At 34.7% G+C, this 19918-nt stretch overlaps 1 protein-coding gene and 1 pseudogene across 2 annotated transcripts in view; both read left to right on the plus strand.

Annotated features, from left to right (window-relative positions):
• The window catches only part of Cwc27 (CWC27 spliceosome associated cyclophilin), a 186686-nt gene that overhangs the window by 64591 nt on the left and 102177 nt on the right, over window positions 1–19918 (plus strand). The window lies entirely within an intron of this gene.
• On the plus strand, window positions 6183–6304 carry LOC125367867 (annotated as a pseudogene).

The following is a 19918-nucleotide window of genomic DNA, read 5'->3' on the forward strand; positions in this document are numbered from 1 at the left end:
TGAGCTCGTGCCTTGCTGGGAAGACATTGGAGAAGGTTAAGCAGGAAGTGGCATGACCATATTTATACTTAATATGGACAGTAGGTTAGAGAACAGCACATCTTACAGCTTACTCATAAGGGAATAACCAAGGCATTGGGAATAGAGGAGATATCAGAGGGATCTGACAGCTTTATGAAGAATGGGGAGGATGTGGTAATGGGTAAGTTGTGAAGATGGAAAAGCAATCTGTAATGCTCTTCGTTAGATGTCCCACGTAAACTTGAAGTTCAACATTTCCAAACATTATAATCAGTCTTGGCAAATTTATTCTACAACTTAGATTCCCATTCTCAGTAAATAAATACTTACCTCCCTGTTTACCCAGGCTAGAAATTTGGCAATGGTCCTAGATTCTTTTTTTCCTTAATGTCTAATTATATATGGTCAGCAAAACGTATCAAATCTTAGTTAAAACTTTAAGACCTATATCTTTACATCTTCATCACTACGTAAGTGTACTTGGTTACCAAGTTCAGCTACTTATTTTTGCCCTCAAAGAATTATTGGCAAACTACCAAAATAGACCAAATCAAACCTGTACTCAGTTTTTGAAATAAAGGTGAATAGAAAATGGCTACACTTGTAGGATTACATTTACCTATTAATGCTTTTATACTGTAATGGCAGATTAGTTTGTGAGCACATATTTGTGATCTGGTTCCCTACAGAACGTGTATACACTCCTGGGTCACAATATTGTAGCATCATTGATATCTCTGCTTTTGGTCTTTGGTTGGCCATTTTAATAGAGTGATTTCTTTCAGAATACAATTCTATTTATGTCAACTTCCTTTGTTGATATATTTATAGTACAGCTCCAATCTGTCAACAAAATTCAATTTGAACAAAAATCCAACTCTGTAGCATGGCAGGTACAATTTTTTTTAATCTAATTCTTTTTCAAAATGCCTTTACCAATAAAGCCTTGTTATCACTTCCAAATGAATCATTTTTATAAGAAAATTTGATTTCCTTAATGTTATGAGGATGTTCAAGGGCATGTAAAAGGCATTCCTGATGAGTCTTTTTTTTGATGTACTATTCGTTGAAAAACGTTAGTCTGCTAGTTGTTGCATACGTCAGTCAGAGAAGGAAGATGACAAATATTGTTGCCAGACATTAGTTTTAATTGTTGAGAAATAACTCTGAGATTTTCTTCAATGTTTTTTAAACTTCAACTGTTTGTATTTATTTTGAGATCCTAAAATCACTACTGCTATATGTAATTTGGGAAGCTCAGAGAGTTTTTCATTGACTTCCAGATACACCACCGTAGAAACAGTTAAAGCAGTAGATTTTATGCAAGAGAAAATTGAAACCAAGAACTTACTACATAAATGTGGGAATATTGATCTTATCATCTTAATTCTAATGAAATCATATGGATTTTTTTAAGTGTTAAAGCACTTCATTGTCAAATTTAATCACAATTAAACTCCACTAATGACACAGTTCCTAGGGAGATTGGCAGTATCCAGAAATTAATTCTCTTTTCATGGGTGACAGATGTATAATTTTGGTTACACCAGTGGTTTGATTGATCACTGTCTCTGTTTTGAGAGAAATAGTCTGGATTTCTGTGAGATGATATCTATTGTTCCAGGGTGCAGCTTCATTTTCATGGGCAATTGCCCTCATTTGAGTGGCAAGGATCTGTCCTGTTAGGCTTACTGTTGTTTGGAAGTGGTTTCTGTCCTTTATAAAGCTGTTGATAGTCAATCCTGTGGTTTTTGAAATTCAAGATGATTGGGAAAGACTCGAGTAAAAAGTAGAAGCAAGGGCTGGGGATATGGCCTAGTGGCAAGAGTGCCTGCCTCGTATACATGAGGCGCCCTGGGTTCAATTCCCCAGCACCACATATACAGAAAATGGCCAGAAGGGGCGCTGTGGCTCAAGTGGCAGAGTGCTAGCCTTGAGCAAAAAGAAGCCAGGGACAGTGCTCAGGCCCTGAGTTCAAGCCCCAGGACTGGCAAAAAAAAAAAAAAAAAGTAGAAGCAAAACAGCCAGAGAGAACTAAGTGGGGTTCGTTAGGCTAGTGAGTGACGCTCTCCCTCATCATTTGCTTATCTCTTCCTAAAAATTAACAGACTTTTTACAGTGCTGAAAAATCAAAATGGGAATGTAGTTTTAGTTATTGAAATACCTGTATGCTTTTTAAATATAAACGTACTAGAATTTTTAAAATATTAAAATTTATTGGCATGATTTATTTAAAATACTACTTGTGCAAAAACACAAAGTAAAAAACTTTGTCCATTTTAACTACAGATTTGGTGAACATTCATTTAGTATAAAGAATATATTGGGGGCTGGGGATATGGCCTAGTGGCAAGAGTGCTTGACTCGTATACATGAGGCCCTGGGTTCAATTCCCCAGCACCACATATACAGAAAATGTCCAGAAGTGGTGCTGTGGCTCAAGTGGCAGAGTGCTAGCCTTGAGCAAAAAGAAGCCAGGGACAGTGCTCAGGCCCTGGTCCAAGGCCCAGGACTGGCAAAAAAAAAAAAAAAAAAAAAAAAAAAAAAAGAATATATTGGATGCTCATTTTATTCAGTGCTTTGTTTAAAATTTTCTCATATTCAGTTTATCTCACTCATTTGTTCTTCCATTTTGGTGAATTCCAATCCTCTTAAAAGCTAATAAAGTTTCATTTAAGTATGTGAAAGCAAACTTTTATATAGTGCTTGATATAGTCTATTAGTATAATTTAAAAAGCATGATGTTGTTACCTAACTTACTTTCCGATTTTCTCAGATAACCTTCTATTGGCACTGAAACCCAAGTCATTTCTTAAAGATGAAAACCTAAGTAATGGATTACAGTGTTTCATTCATTTAGCATTGCCACTAACCAATACGGAATATTGGTTTGTTTATGTATGTACAGTTTAGCACAAAGATCACACTGACTGAAAATGTTTTAATCACTTCAGACTGTATTGAACAGCTTAAAATCTTTAACACAAATGAAAATAAAGTGAATGAGTCATAATAAGATAATATGCTTCTGTCCTAATCTTTAGCCCAAGACATTTTTGCTATCAACATTTAATAGATGTCTGAGAACTAACTACTTGGGGAAAGAACAAAAACAGCTCAGATAATGTTTCAGGTTCTGGCCACAGGTGATACAAGAAGTAAAACCTTTTTGGTTCTTAGATTAAGGGCTTTTATATTTGTGTTTTCAAACAAAGAATATTTACAACATAAGTGATTTTTTTTAATAAATTGGCATTCCTTTCAACACTGCTGATAACATTTTGAACTCTATTAAGAGAATATGACTTAGAATTATGTGGGTCTTTTTGCTTATTCTCTAGGTCATTGGGTTAATGGACACATTGGCAAAGAAACTAGAAACTATAATACTGGCATTCTCTCCAGCCTCTTTACAGTGAAAAGTGTCTACATGAAACCGGGACTAGGTTATTTCTCTCCTCTCTACTGACGACAGTGTTAAGCTCAGTCAGTGAAAGTTACTAGGAGACACATTGAGGCTCAACAAGGAGGAAAATCTAACAGAATGAGGCTCTGGTTCTACAGAGTACCATTGTTCAAATGGTAGTTACTGGTCCTCTATCAGAGGTGCTAGTGGGTGGAATTTCTCTTTGTAGATGTATGAAAGGAACTTTGAAGCCCTTTTGACTTGAATGATGAACTTCTGCTTTCCACTGAGGGAGCCATCTGGGACTTCTGGACATTATTTTGTATCTCCTTAAGAGTTCATTTACTATTTCTAAAGCAACTGTCATATGCAAAGCCTAACACAATCTCTTCTCTTTGTTTATTAAAAGTCTTATTTTCAGTTATGACAAAGCACACGTATACAAAATGTACCATCATAACCATTTTAAGTGTATAGTACAGTAGTGTTAAATATATGTGCAAGTAGATCTCAAAAATTTTCAGCCAATGATCTGCATCATTCTCCAGCATTTGGCAGCCACCATTATATTTTCTGTTTAGATTTAAAAGAATTGTTCTAGATATTTCTCAGAAATGGAATTGTGTAGTGTTTTTTGGTGATTGGATTATTTCACTTACATTTTCCTCAAATTTTATCTATATTATATTATATACTAGAATTTCCTTCCCTATTAAGGCTACACAATATTTCACTGTCTGTTACTGCATTTTCTTTATCCATTTATTCTCATGGACACTTTGAGTTATGTCTGCTTTCTGGCTATGGTGTAGAATGCTGCTGTGAACATAAATGTGCAAATACCTCTTTGTTAACCTGCATTCAGATCTTTTGGGCATATATGTTGGATCACATGGCAAGTCTGTTTTTAATTTTTTTAGAAACCTCCATACTTTTCCTGTTGCTATAGCATCAGTTTATATTCTCACCAATAGCATAGCATCCCAGTTTCTGTTATTTTCTGTTTGGTTTTTTGTTTTATTGCTTGTTTTTTTTTTTGTCTTTCATTTCAATAGTAGCTATCCTAAAGCATGTGTAACATACTGTTATATTATGTATTAACAATATCCTGCATATAGTAGCTACTTTTTAAAAGCTCATGGCTGAGATATAGTTCAACATTTTGTACTTTTTGATAAAGTTGACCTTGGATAGAAATTATTAATAACATCAGTGTTCTTTTTGGTGCTATTAAAAATATAGAGATGACACATCTTGGAAGTAACTGTACTTATGGCTCTGACTTTCAATTATTTCAATTTTTAGCCCTGGTGTTGGTTTTTATGTGTTATTTCATAAAACTACTCTCACTGTCCTTGCTTAAGGTTAAAACTGTCCATGATTTTAGTGTCCTTCTCTTGATGCTAATGTTTTTTATGATACTTGTGAAAGATGGACATGCTAATTCCTCTATAAGAAAACTATTCAGTAATCTAAGAATTAAGTTTTGAAATTTTGTTTAAAAAAAGACTTGTCAGAAACAAACAATCTTGTTTAATACATTTGGAACTGTATTGTTTAGTTTTTCTCTTCTTTCACCCTTCAGTGCCTACAGGCTGATATGAGATCACTGGTACTCTGAGCCAAGTTTATAGTTACTGCGATCATATTTAAACTTTTACTATCTTGAAATAATTCTTCATGAGTCTCAATATTAATGGTCTAACAATAAGTAATTCTTGGCCTTTTAAACAGAGATTTGTTGTTGTTGTCATATTTGGGACAAACTACTTGGGAATAAATAATAAAAGAGCATGTTTTCACTCCCAAGTCATTATTGTAGAAAAATGTTGTATTTTATTAGCAATGAGTGAAGTTATCATTCTCAGACACTTTTGTGTTAGTGCTAGGAAATGTGTGCTTTTCTTTGAACATTATGGCAAAAGTGGGTGCTTTGTAGCTGTTTTACCTTGTTTAGATAGTGTTGGTGTAGAACATGACTTGGTTATTTCTTGTGTTTAAAAAGCGGAGATTGTAATTCGTGCATTATTTGACTCAGAACAACATAAAATTGTGTACGAGGGAACTGTGCTTTATGAATAGAAACCAAGTGTTATGGGATTCAAGGCAAGTAAAGCATCTTCTTCCAACTTTGAACAATGGCCAAGAAATAGCCTGCACAGTGATCAGTTGGGGATAATCTGGTAGCCTTGTATCTACTTAAGTAATGTCCCATCAATACCATTTCACAATCACTGGGAACAAGACAGTTCTTCAGAAAGATTCTTCATGCTCTTCTTTTTACCTAAAAGGATAAGAAAGATGAGGCCACACATATATGGATGAACATAAGATTTAATATATGGGAATTGTCTTTTTTATTTGGTTATTTTTCTCTTCTATTTTCTTTAAGAGAAAGAAGTTCTTTGTTTTATTTTAGAGCCTCAGGGAGAAACAGAGAAAGAATATGGCTGTTAAGAAATCTATAATGTGAATAGGTCAATGGAAATTTAGAGCAAGTTTGCCCAGGGAAAATATTAGCATCATCTTTCTCTTTAGATCACAAGCTACAAATCATTCTTTATTCATGCAGATTTTATATGTTTTGCATGAATGACCTCAATCTACTTTTAGCAGATACTGAACATTTGCTTAAGAAAGCAAATAAGTGTCATTTTATGAGCCAGTGTTGTCAGAACTAAGCACTACTTTCTATCCATATTTAAGGACTCAAAAATTGATAGGATCAAATTGTTTTAGCTTGTAAAAATTATACAGCTTTGTGCAGTGGCATTATTAAAGCCAATGAAGTTTTCTGAGACACAATTATTGCTAATTAAAATGATTACATATTTATGTATATTTCCATTAAATTAAAATTTGTGTGACCGTATGTTCAAAAGCAAATATACACAGAAGAAATACTAGTAAGCATTTACTCTGAAATGAAGTTCACTTTTTAAAGTTTTCTTAAAACAGTATCCTATATTTATATTTTGAGAGTTGTTCAACTACTATTATTGTAGAAAACTTGTTGTATATGATGTAAACAGTTCCTGGATTTGAATCTTAAGTTTTAAATTGTCTAGCCTTTAAACTAGTTTTGTTTTGATTTGGTTTGGTTTTTTGCTTCCTGCTGGTAACATTTGGGGTTGAGAAGTTTATGAAGCTCACTTGTTACTCAAGTTACAAAAGGTAATTTCAAAAGAATTGAGAGACTTGGTTCATTGGGGTTACCATGTCCATTACAAGAAAAGATCGTCATAAGGTGGTGACAGTATTCAGGGATTACCAATTGGATTAAAGATAAATACTTGGAGGACTATTTGAGGCAGAGAAATTACCTTCTTATTTGTCTTTCCACGGACTTTCTGTATGAGAATGTCCCTGTTTTATAACTCTGAAAGTCAAATCTGTTTTAAATTTCATTATTTCTGTAAATGATCTTCATACAATAACATCTTGTGATGAACCAGATGTTGCTGGCTAAACGTAATTAGTCCAAGTTGAAAATATAAGTCTGTTGATAAAAATCTATAAATGTGTAAAAGCCTATAAAGAATGGTGATATTTTAGTAGCAAGGAGAAAAGCATCAGCTGACAATGCATTTTCCAGTCCGTTTTTCCTGAGAAGGTACCAGATTGGTGACATTGTAAGCTTGTGCTTGATTTAAGGTTTGAGTAAGTTAACAGCTGGGCAATATATTGTTTTGAGGAGTAAAGTCTAGGCAGCACCATTTATTACAAGTTTAAATTTCAGTATTCAGTTCATTCATCACTGCCTAATAAAGACTGTACTTCCTTTTCACCACATTTATTCACTGACTGTTTTTCAAACCTGTCCAAAACAAGACAAAGACAGATGCCTTTGTGTGGGCAGAATATGAGCAGTTAGGATAGCTACGTGATGTCTACCAGGTTTACCAAATCCAGCAATACAAAGCCTATAAAGTAAGACCACTGGCAGCGCCCTACTCTAGTAGGTAATTTAAGAATCACACCTAGAAAAGACCCATTAGCTCTGGACAACCTTTTGGCTGGCTATATTTAATACTTTGGTCCTTGAAAGTTTTTTAAATTACAGGGGTCAAGTCAAAATAATACTCAGTGCATTTGCATAAATAAGATAGCCTTGCTAAAGGACTAAAAATAAAAAGAATGAAATTAGAAACAAAAATCATTTCATCACGTCAGATGTAGGAAACTAAAATAGAAACATAAGATTAGGAGTTAGTGACATATCCCAATTTCTTACTGAAAATTTATCATGGGTCATGTATTTTCTTCATGATTTATTAACTGATTACTAGGGTTTTGATTAAATCTTCAATAAATTTAGTATCAGTTGTGCTTTGGACGAAAAGCAAGAACTTCACCAAAATTAAAATGTCTGCTTATCAGAAGATTTTGGTAAGAAAATGAATAGACACATATTAGAAGAAAATATTTGCAATGTGTATAATTGATATAAAAGAAAACTTGTACCTACCAACTTACTATAGAAGACCCTTGGTATCCACAGTTACATAGTTTCAAGAAGAGGACCACTGGAGAAAAACTGAACACTCAGGATGCATAAAGTTCATGCTACTTGGCATACCTGTGTTCACAGTCATATTAGGTAGCTATTATTAGACCCATTTTTGAGTTTAGGAGCTACAGTCACAAGCTACAAAGTATCAAAGCCTAAATTCCAACCCTGTATTCTAACCTCAATAACTATCCATTTACCCCATCAATATATTCTTAATACTAATAAGTCATTACAATTTAATAATTTTATTCATTTCTTGAAATTTCAGCAAGTTAAATATTATTTGTGGAAGAATTACAATATTTAATATAATACTAGCTTTTAAAATGTATTTAAGCCCTCAATCTGAACACAATGCCAAAGTCATTAACATTTATAGTAAAACAACCTCCAAACATTTATTCATTCTAGAAAAAGGTTTTGCCTATCCAAGCCATCAAGGCAGAGAATGTGTCACCACATAGATTGCCCCTGGATTTTATTTCAAAGCTCCTCAACGTTGTATAATGGAAGTCATCAGATAAGACAAAGGGTCAGCCTGGACTGTAGATTTTCAGGCTAGATTTTCAGTTCTAGCTTTGGTTGTTTTGACTATGTTTTATGATGGTACCTGTTCAACATACGGACCTCATTTAGAATCAGTTTGGATTTTTAATGTTAATGTAGCAGCATCAGTCTTTGTGGTATAAAATTCCTAAATAAATTTGTGAGTAGAAATTTTACATATATAATAATATTTTAAGTTTTATAAACACTGATATTTTCCCAATTGTTCCAAATACTTTGTTCTAAGTGTGGGCAGGATTTTACACAAATAATGGTGAATTGCTTACCAGGAGTTGATAATTTGTAGGTAAACTTGGCTTCGTCTCAAAATACAAATGACTACACGCCATACTATAATTTTATCTCAATTATCTCCCAAAATTTAGTAAATAAAACAAAAAGTTTATACTTAGTCAGAAATTGGGACAGGTGCAAGTAGATGGTTCAGTTTGTTGTGCAGTGTGTGAGACTTTAGTCGAGCTTGATCAAGTGTCTTGGAGCTACCTCAGACAGTCCATTGGTACCTCAATTGGTGCTGTATGTTCTGGGTCATGATTCTGCCTATGGGACCAGTTCCTCCAGTCTCCTCTATGTGTTGTCTTTGTATTATAGCAAAACCTAATCTCAGGTTACAAGAGGACATATTCCAAAAGTACATTCCCTAATAATCTACTGATTGTTAAGCCTCTTCTTATAGTGTTTTCCTGAGCCTCTTAGTGCTCAAGGCTAGCACTCTACCATTTGAGCCACAATACCACCTCCAGCACCACTACCATTCTTACTGAGTAGTTTATTGGAGATAAGAGTTTCACCAACTTTTCTGCTTGGGCTGCATTTGAACTATGATCCTCAGATCTCAGTCTCCTGAGTAGCTAGGATTTTAGATGTGAGCCACTGGTGTCTGGCTATAATTTTTTTTTTTGATCATTGATACAAAAATGACTTTTTTACTTAATTAGCAGATAATAAGTATCCACAGAATATATGATGTTTAAATATCATGCATATATATACACATATTTACATATATGAAATAGAATGTCAAACTAATATGTTCATCATTGTTTTTATAGTAACATTAGAAACGTTTTTAAATTGTTTTTGAAATAGCTGTTGCACAAATATTTACTAAGCAATCATTTATATGTCCCCAAATATAATTCACATTGTAAGAAGATTAAAAAAAATGGAGTCTGTGTTCACATTTTTAGTGAGACAGACAGAATATGGCTCTGTTGTTTAATTAGTTGAAAAGGATCAAACTAATAGACTCTGTAGAGAGCACAAATAGTATAATTCTTTAGAAAGACTAATTCAAAGCCAAGCAAAATAAGTACCAGGAATTGGGTACTTGTAAGAGTGGGGACTAAGGGGAGTGAGGTAGAAAAATTGAGGAAAGGAAGTAGAATGTAGGCAAGAATGCAATGTATATACAACAGAATTGAGAAATATAAGGGAAGGGCTGGGTTGAAGGGTGGTGGTTGGTGGTGAAGATGTTGAAGGAATGACATAGATCAAAATGGATCATATACATAAACTTCTTTGTTAGATGGGAAAACATTCAATAGATAAGCTAAAAATTAAGAAAAGTGAGGGAAGGAGAGGGTGGAGGGGTCAGTGAGAATGTTGAAAGGAGTGACATTAATCAAGAGGCATTGTATTCATAAATTGGTTTGTTCAATAGCAACTTCTTTGTACAACTACTTGAAGATAATAAAAATATTCAAAAAAGAAAAGATCACAGTCATACAGCTAGTATGGGAAAGAAAAAGATTAAACTCAAACAGTTAGTATAGTTGGCCCAAATGGCACAGTTCTCAGTCTCTAAGAATTGCATTTTAAATACTGGAAGTAGTTGGATGGACTACAGTAGAAGCGTTAATATTCACCTAAAAGCAGTCTGTGCTATAAATCTGTAAAGGGTGAGAAAGGATGTCAAGATGCAGGGTTTGGCATATCTTTGCCTGATTCATACAGATTTGGTATGACATAAACAAGGACTGTGAGGCTAGATTTAACTGGAAATTGAGTCATCGAATACAGAAAATTAAATGATTAAATCACTAGTTTATTTTTGAGAGCAAACAGATCTGCCTTATTTTTAGAATGAAGGTGGTTTAATTTTAAATTTAAACATTAAGTCCCTTGGTAATTTTACTTTGTAACATTGAAGATTTTATTCATAGAACTATACTTTTTGCTAATTATATTGGACTCGAACAGCCAACAAATGAACAGAGAAAATCCATCATTTGGGACATAATTTTCAGGATATGATAAGTCCGTCTAGTCATACATATAAACATTATCTTCTTAAAATATTAATATTAAAGTAATAATAGATCTTGGATCATCTTTTAAAAACATTACCCATTCTGAAATCATCTATCCATATTTGTCATGTTATACATACAAGAATATGAATCTGGATGTAAAATGTTTAGAACTCAGAAAAATTCATTGTAACCAAAGTACACAAGAAGCCATAGTGACAGTAATCCAAATTTCAGAGAATAGAAGAACATTGCAGATTATAGAAGTCACTGAAACTTGAGACACTGTCAAGGAGGATTCTTGAGACTGTATTTCTTCATCTGTAAAAGAGATGATAAACCATCTGTATCTACTCCCTGAGATTCAGTAAGATTATATGAATACACACACTTTGTGGATGTAATTTGAAAGTATGAATAAAAACTAAGGCCAATAGTTTTGTCTTCAAGTCATCACATTCACTTTGAGAACACTCAGAAGTACAATTCTAATTAGTCATTGACAATTAAGAGATCACTGGCTGTCCCCCCCCCCCCCCCCCAAATATATGATCCTTACTGAGAAAAAGCAAAAAGAGTACTAGGTTGTGACTTATGTTTACCTAAAGCCTAAAATGTGCCTAAACAGTACAAAGTACATTCCTAGTTTCTGAGAGTAGAAAACTATATTATTGACTTGGTTTCTTTTTTTTAATGTATTTACTGCTGTAAAATTTCTCCTAAGTATTATTTTAGGTATATCCTATGAACTTAAATGTTACATTCATTTCACTCATCTCAGAGTATCTTGGTTTCCTTGTGACTGTTTGGATCCATTGGGTTGTTTCAGAGTATATTAGTTTCTAATTTCATTCCATGTGGTTGGGGATCATGCTTTGTATCTTTTAATCTATTTTGATATGTGGAGGCTTGTTTTGTGAGCTAGCATGTACTCTATCTTGAGACATTGGGTTGTTTGGGAATGTTATTAATTTCTAATTTCATTCCATATTGTTGGAGATCATGCTTTGTGTTATTTTAATCCATTTCGATACGTGTAGGCTTGTTTCATGGGCTAGCATGTACTCTATCTTGAGAATGTTTCATGTGCACTTGCAAAGTGTGTGGGTCTGCAACTTGACAAAGTGTTATATAGCTTTACAGTACCACGCTTTTTTATTTTTACTTTTTTGGTATGCGTGTACTGGTCCTGGGGCTTGAACATGGATGGGTTTCAAGCTCCTCCCTCAAGGCCACTTGAGCTACCGCTCCAATTCTGGCTTTTTAGGTGGTTAGTGGGAGATAAGAATTTCATAGCCTTTCCTTCCTGACTTGCCTCAATCCTCACATCTCAGCCTCCTGAGTTGCTAGGGTTACAGGTGTGAGCCATCAATGCCTAGCAGCACCATAATTTTGATCACTCACTACAAGACATGAGGAAGGTGTTCCCCTTCCCTAATTCAGATAAACATGTATACACTACCCAGGGTACCAAAGAAGGGGGACATCAAAATGGTGAGACAAAGGATAAAAGGTGAACCAATACAACAGCAATGGAGAGGAGGGAAGGTGGGAGAAAAATGAAGAAGAAGGTAACAAGTTTGACAAGAAATGTACTCACTACCTTACAAATGTAACTGTAACCTCTTTGTACATCACCTTGACAATAAAATTAAATTTAAAAACAATAAGGAAGTGTGTAACACTTTACCTTGCACATTGTCTTTGAAGTATGTGATAAACATGTCCCAAACCTAAGGATGTAGGTGAATAGAATTTTTCACCTTCTAGCAAAAAAAGGGAAACTATTCGAGTTAGTCTTAAGTCTGAGGAAAAAAACAAAACAAAACCCATCAAGGTAAACTGAAAGTCTCCTACATTACTCTGGAGGTTCCTTTTATTTATATATTAGGAAATACCCTTGGGGAGTTTTATGTAAACTTTCTCTGCATTGTACAGTGAGTGAGCTTTCAAGTCCAGACTTGAATCTAACTTTGTGGTTTCAAAGCTTGTGATCTCTGTAGAACTTAACAAATGGGAAATATAAGAGATACTTGCTTTTGGTATTATTAGTATTATTGTTGTTGTAATTATAAATATATTTGTTGTAGAGTATTATTACATAAGAGGTATCACAATGTGAATTCACAGTTCAACAAGAGTAAAATACTGTTTTATTGGCTCACTTTTCATGTGAATTTGAGGAGATCATTAATCCAAGTAAAAGACTACAGTGAGTCTAAGATACACAATGAATCAGAAGTCCTGTCAGAGCAAACCTCCAGTGTCACTCTGCAAATCAGTGGAACATGAGGAAGTACTCTCAGCTGTAATATTCTAGTACTTTTTTTTGGTCCATTGTCAGGCCTGAACTCAGAGTTGGGCACTGAGTAAGCTACTGCTTTGCACCACAGTGCCACTTCTGGTTTTCTGTTTTTGTTTTTTTTTTTTTTTTTTTTTGGCCAGTCCTGGGCCTTGGACTCAGGGCCTGAGCACTGTCCCTGGCTTCTTCCCGCTCAAGGCTAGCACTCTGCCACTTGAGCCACAGCGCCGCTTCTGGCCGTTTTCTGTATATGTGGTGCTGGGGAATCGAACCTAGGGCCTTGTGTATCCGAGGCAGGCACTCTTGCCACTAGGCTATATCCCCAGCCCCACTTCTGGTTTTCTGGTGGTTAATTGGAGATGAGTCTCAGGGACCTGCCCAGAATGGCTTCAAAGTGTGATCCTCATCTCAGCCTGCTGAGTAGGTAGGATTACAGGTGTGAGCTCTGGGCACCCATCTACTCCAGCACTTAAAGTGCTTTGACCTCATATGACGTCTAAACCAAATGTCATTGAAGAACCAAGCTTACCTTAACTGTAATGAGAGCTAGAGGGAACATTTAATGTTGAACTTCAGGACTTTGGGTGAAGGGAGGCTCCTCAGGGGAAGAGGAGGAAGGAAGTACTTTCCAAAATCCATTTGTTATTTTTTCATTTATTCTATTAGCTTTAGATAGTCACTGTTGTATCACTTATCAGGTATGTGTCCTTTTGAACAAGTAGTATTTTGATGCAAATTCTGTATATACTTTAATACCCCAGAGTATAGCACCTCAACAAAGCTAATGGTAACAAGCTGAAAACTCAAGCAGGTGTCAAATTTTAGAGTACTCTCCTCATCCAAAACATATTGCCTCCCCCTAAACCATATATCAGAAAAGTCATTCTAAAAATTGCCTCTACAAAATACAGTAATGAAGGGATATTTAGCTTGTAAGAGGGGCTCCTGGGTCCCTTTGGCTCCTGGGTAATGTCAGAGCTTATTAGTGACAATCAACTGAGAAGGCAAACTTACCGACTGCTTTCCAGTTGTCTTTAAACTTTTAGTGTGTCCATCTATAAATATTATAGTTGATCAAATGTAACTACCTTTGAGAGTTTCTTGCATAGATTTGTTTTTAGAGCTAAGAAAATAGGAATGAAATTGCTTATTTATATACGTGCTATTCCTTTGAATCATTTGTTCTCAAAGTACAATCAGCAGAACCACAGCATCGGCTTCCCACGGCATTTATTCTAAGTGGACATCTCTGACCTCACCCTAAACCTACAGAATTTGAAATTCTGGAGTCAGAAATATATGTTAAGCTTTCAGGTGGTTCTAGTGTTTGCTGAGGTTTTAGAAATGCTCTTCAAACTATATTCAATTGAAAATATTTTCTGTCCACCCCTATTGTTTTCTAAAGTGATTTTTGTTTTCATTTGTTCACTACAACTTTTGGTGTATACCTTGCAGATCATATGAAATGTGACATTTTTTTTCTCCTGAGTTTATTCTTTGTAGTTCTGATTATCTTCCAGAAGAGCTGATTTGTTACTTCATTGCCTTGATGTTTCTCGCCATATTGTCTTTGAGTATACCATCTTCATTCTGATTTCCCACCTGTAAAAATAGCATTCAGTGTATTCAGAGGACTTATTGGAATACTGTTTGGACGTGCATAGCACACTACTTGGAAACATTTTGAAATGGAGCAAAAAGCAGTCATTTGAAACTTGAATTATATTACTTTATTAACTATAACTTTAATGACCTTGCTTTATGAAAGGAAATTTTTGTTTACTCACAAGTTAAGGACAAATAGTGAATCTTTCCACTTGTCATACTGGCTTAATTAAGCGTGGTGAGAGTACATGAAAGCCAAATGTTCACCTTACTCTATAAAATGGTAGTTCTTATTCATGAAACATGAATCAAGCCTAAGTTAAGAACCCACATAAATATAAATAAAGCATCTTTCCATTTGGACTGAACTACTTTGGATCTCACACTAGCTAAATTAAAAAGATGTTTTTATTAGGTGCAAGTAGTTTCCAAAGTGCTTTTCCTGGCTCTCATCTTGTCCATATTTTCTTGGAGGGTTGGGCTAGTAGAGTTGAAGCAGATTTTTCATGGTGCTTGTCTGCCAGGTGGTAACAAAGTCTCAGAAACCCCCTAGGGTGAAGTCAACCTAGGCTTGTGGAAAAGAAAACCTGGCGCTTTCTGCAGCAGTAGCCTGGTTATTAGTCAGATCTTGCCTTCAGTCACTGGTACCTTAGAGGATGCAGCTTGTTTTCAACCAAGTGCCAGCAGAGTTTCACTCAGAGAGAACCCACAAATTCATTTAGAGCAGAACTTTAAGGTGTCAGTGTAGGTGAGTTTTCAGTCAAGTCAGGCAGCAGCCCCTGCTATGGTTTAGTGCGTATGGAGTTCACGAAGCTGCACTGTGCTGTCTCATATGGCTCTCTAGAGGGGAAGAAAACACAGTTGTGTTTATGCTTTTCTTTCTTTTCTCTGACTTTGGAACTCTGTTATTTAATGTTTGAAAAATTACAGAACCATCTTTCTTCTTGCCTTACAATGCTGTCTCCTCCATGCCTTTAAGAATAGGAAACAAAAAGTTTTTTTAAAAAAGTAAACGTTTATGTTAATTCTCCCAAAACATATCTAATGACTTAGTGGCCTTGGGCAAAAGCTAACTTGTTCTCAGAACAAGTTATCAGCATCTTTGTGAGAGAGAAAAGCAAAGTTCATTCACATTTTGAAACAGTTCGGGCATTTGGTCTACCTTTATGGATGGATAATGAAATTGTGCAGGAAATGTTTTTTATTAACCTATGTTTAAAGTCTTTCTACTGTCCGTGTCATAGTAGACTTATTACCGGGCACACATTAGATACACAGTATGATAAAATACACTCATTCATTGCACATATTATGCCATACTCTCTTCTTGAATTTATGACAGATTATACTGTACTCTCTAATTTAGCTAGTGTGAGATCCAAAGTGGTTCAGTCCAAATGGAAAGATGCTTTATTTATATTTATGTGGGTTCTTAGGCTTGATTCATGTTTCATGAATAAGAACTACCATTTTATAGAGTAAAGTGAACATTTGGCTTTCATATACTCTCACCACGCTTAATTAAGCCAGTATGACAAGCGTACAGTATGTATTTACTCCTAAATATCTGAGATTATACAGTGAGAGTATAATACATATCACAATTTTAACAACTAGATTCTTAAATAAAAAATTGTTCATTAAGTATCTAAAATATAATATTTGATTAAAGTTATTTTTAATTTTTCTTCTTTTTATTTGTCAAAGTGATGTCCAGCAAGGTGACAGTTTCATGTGCAAGGCAGTGAGTACATTTCTTATCAAACTTGTTACCTCCTCATTTTCCTCTTTTAAAAAATTAATTTATTTATTGTCAAAGTGATGTACAGAAGGGTTACAGTTCATACGTAAGGCAGTGAGTATATTTTTTTTAATCAAACTTGTTACCTCCTCCCTCATTTTTCTCCCACCCATTTCTTCCCCTTCCCATCGTCCCCATGAGTTCTACAGTTGGTTTACAGCATATTGTTTTGTAAGTATTGCTATTGTATTGGTTTGTCTTTTATCCTTTGTCTCTCTGTTTTGATGGTCCCCTTCCCTTCCCTTGTTCCAATAAATGTATATACAATACAGATGATGCTAAGTGAAATGAACTCCAAGTTATGGAAATAAGTGGTTTATCATTGTTGTTATTTTCAATGTACCATATGAAAGTATGCTATTTTCTTATGTCTCTCTTCCCCAAGGTTTTACCCCTGATGTCACTGTTACTGATTTTGGTGCCCTGGGTATTGTATATATATTTTTTAATTTCAAAGAGGGAATGATAAATTATGATTACCAATACCCAAAGGAATTTCTTTTTGCAATATTTGTGTGTATGTGTGTGTTTGTAGGTGTGTATGTACGTGTGTATTGAGTTCATGAACCAATGATTGGATTCAGAAAAAGAATTGTGGAGAAAGTAGCATGAAAGCTGAAGTCTGGAAGGACATGGGAGGGAGGAATGTCTTAGAGCATGAGGAATAGATGTTGATGATTATGACAGACCGGTTCTGAGAACTAGTCCAGTTTTAAATGTGGAATACATGTAAGGGCTGACATGGAAACAAAGCAGAGCTGAGACCATGAAGAACCTGTAGTGTTCATGAGGTTGGACTTGGAGAATTAAGGGGTACAGTACCAAGAATGTTAGGCCAGAATGGAGCTTTAAAAAATAAAACACACTGGCTCTAGTTTGGAGAGGGACTTGAATGAGGCAAACATAGTTTTAAGAGCCACATGTGGTGAACTTCATCAGACCAGGCAGCTGGACCAAGAGTCCAAGCTTGCCAGTTAGACAAGACAGGTTTTCAAAGTCAGGTGGGTAAAAATGACATTTATGTAATTTATGTAAACGAAATAATTCCTGTGTTAAGAAACTACTAGCCCACTCAGTGAGGAATATCTCAAGTTAGGAAAAACAGCAAAGTAAGAATCATCAACATCATCCATGTGGAGTTGTGACGGATTCCATTTAGGTATACTTGATTACAGATTCACGCAGGATGACTCACGTTTAATCTTATTGTTGAGTGGCATCATACCTTTTCACCTTTTTGCAAATGGTCAGGAGTTAAAGGAGTTTTAATTGTTGGAGGATCCTGAACACTTGAACTGTATTGGATAATCAAAATAGAGCCAAACTTAAAATGTGGAAAGTCTTAGTGATTTCAGAGGATTGCTTACATACAACTCTTTTTTTGAAACACTGGATATAACCTTGTGATCGCCAAGAAGCCATTTTATGTAATTTTGATCCATACTGATGAAAGTATAAGTGATCAACTAGAAAAAAACTTGCACTGCATTTTTCCTTATTTAACTCATACCATGGATATTGTATTTAAATGTATTTGCCACATATTCATTCTTTTGCATAATGAGAAAAATGCATTTGATGTCAGTAAAAATGTTTATTTAGTTCTTTGAGAAATGGAAAATCTTAAATTATGTTAATACATAATGATGATTATTTTCAAAGGAGTGTGGCCTTCTTAAAATAAAGTTACCTTTTTCAGTATGCAACTTTTGTCTAATTCTGTTATCCTAGTAATTTCTGTTGTGTGTATTGCATTTGAGATGTCTTTCTTTCCACAGAAATTCCAATTCTTTACAACCTATCACCTTTTCCTCTGGAATTTTTCAGGATTAGTACTCTTTTATACCATTTTCCTTTTTTGCATGCCTTTGTTTATTAGCACCCATTATATATTAAATTATAATGTTAGATACTGTGGGAAATATAGCTTATTAATTTTTTTCCAAATGACTAGTTTTTAGTAAAAATTTTGCCTAGTCACTGTTTTTCAAAATTAAGGCAGTATAGCAGAGATACTGTAATAGAATAGGAAATTCAAAACAACACACATGAATTAGCAAAGCTTCCACTAACAATAAGTAAATGGACATCTATTTTCTAAACATCTTGTCACACATTTTACACAGAGGTAAAAACAAGTTAAATAATCTTATTAAAAGAGAATTATGGGATATTTTAAGAAAAATACTCTTTACTTATTTAACAATAATACAATAATACTAAATGGTTTTTTAAAGTAGGTAGCCGGTAAAGGAGAACGCCACGTGGTATTCAGGCAGGAAAGAAAGTTTATCTATTTATTTATTTTATTTTTTTTGCCAGTCCTGGGCCTTGGACTCAGGGCCTGAGCACTGTCCCTGGCTTCTTTTTGCTCAAGGCTAGCACTCTGCCACTTGAGTCACAGTGCCACTTCTGGCCATTTTCTATATATGTGGTGCTGGGGAATCGAACCCAGGGCTTCATGTATACGAGGCAAGCACTTTTGCCACTAGGCTATATCCCCAGCCCCAATAATACTAAATGGAAGTAAGGCAAGAAATTTCCAAGTTTCATACAAGTATTTCATAAAAATATTTTTATTAAAAAGTGATAAAACATAGTTAATGCTTCATTTTTTCAGAAGATAGTTATACTTTTTTTTGTGGTACCGGGGTTTTGAACTTAGAACCTTTTTCTTATACCACTTAATCTATGCCTCCAATCCCTTAGTTGAGTTTTAAAATAAATTTTTCCATTTTTGTGGGCCAAGTGTTTACTTGGAAGGTAGAGATTGTGAGGATTGTGGTTTAAGACTAGCCTGGCGGGGGGTGGGTGGGGGGAAATAGCAAATCCATTTCAACAAAAAAAGCTAGGTGTGATGGCTTGTATTTACCATCATATCAGCTCTACTAGAGGCCTAAGTAGAAAGACAGCACTCTGGGTCCATTAACCACAGTTACTGTGGACAGAATTATGAACTGTATTATAGAAAGCAGTATGGTATAGAATAAGCTATGAAGACATTCAAGTTCCTAATCCATTACTTGGAAATTACTGTGAAGAAGTAATTGTTTCAGTCTTTACTTAGATTATGTTGCCAGCCTTTTTTATTTTTCATTCTTATATTGCTGTTATTCCAAATTTTTTCTTTCCTAGACCCATCTATGTAGCCCATGTTGAAAACAGTTTCTGTTCGCTTTGTATTCATGCTTGTAGTACCAACAGCTTGTCATATTTACTATTAAATTTTATTAGCGTTTCAAGTACTCTTAGGATTCTTTTAAAATATTTTCTTTCTCTGAGTTTTAATATCTATAAATTTGTTAAGAATCTTTTAATTCTTTCATCCAACTTAAGACACATTTGTGAACAACTGTAAGTCATGAGTAAAAATGCCACAACATGATGAAGAATCTAGTCTCTAGTATCTCAGTAAAAATGTATTGAAAGCTTAGCTTTGCTGTCTTTTATA

This window comes from Perognathus longimembris, chromosome 19, assembly GCF_023159225.1.
Source record: "Perognathus longimembris pacificus isolate PPM17 chromosome 19, ASM2315922v1, whole genome shotgun sequence".
Lineage (NCBI taxonomy): Eukaryota > Metazoa > Chordata > Mammalia > Rodentia > Heteromyidae > Perognathus > Perognathus longimembris.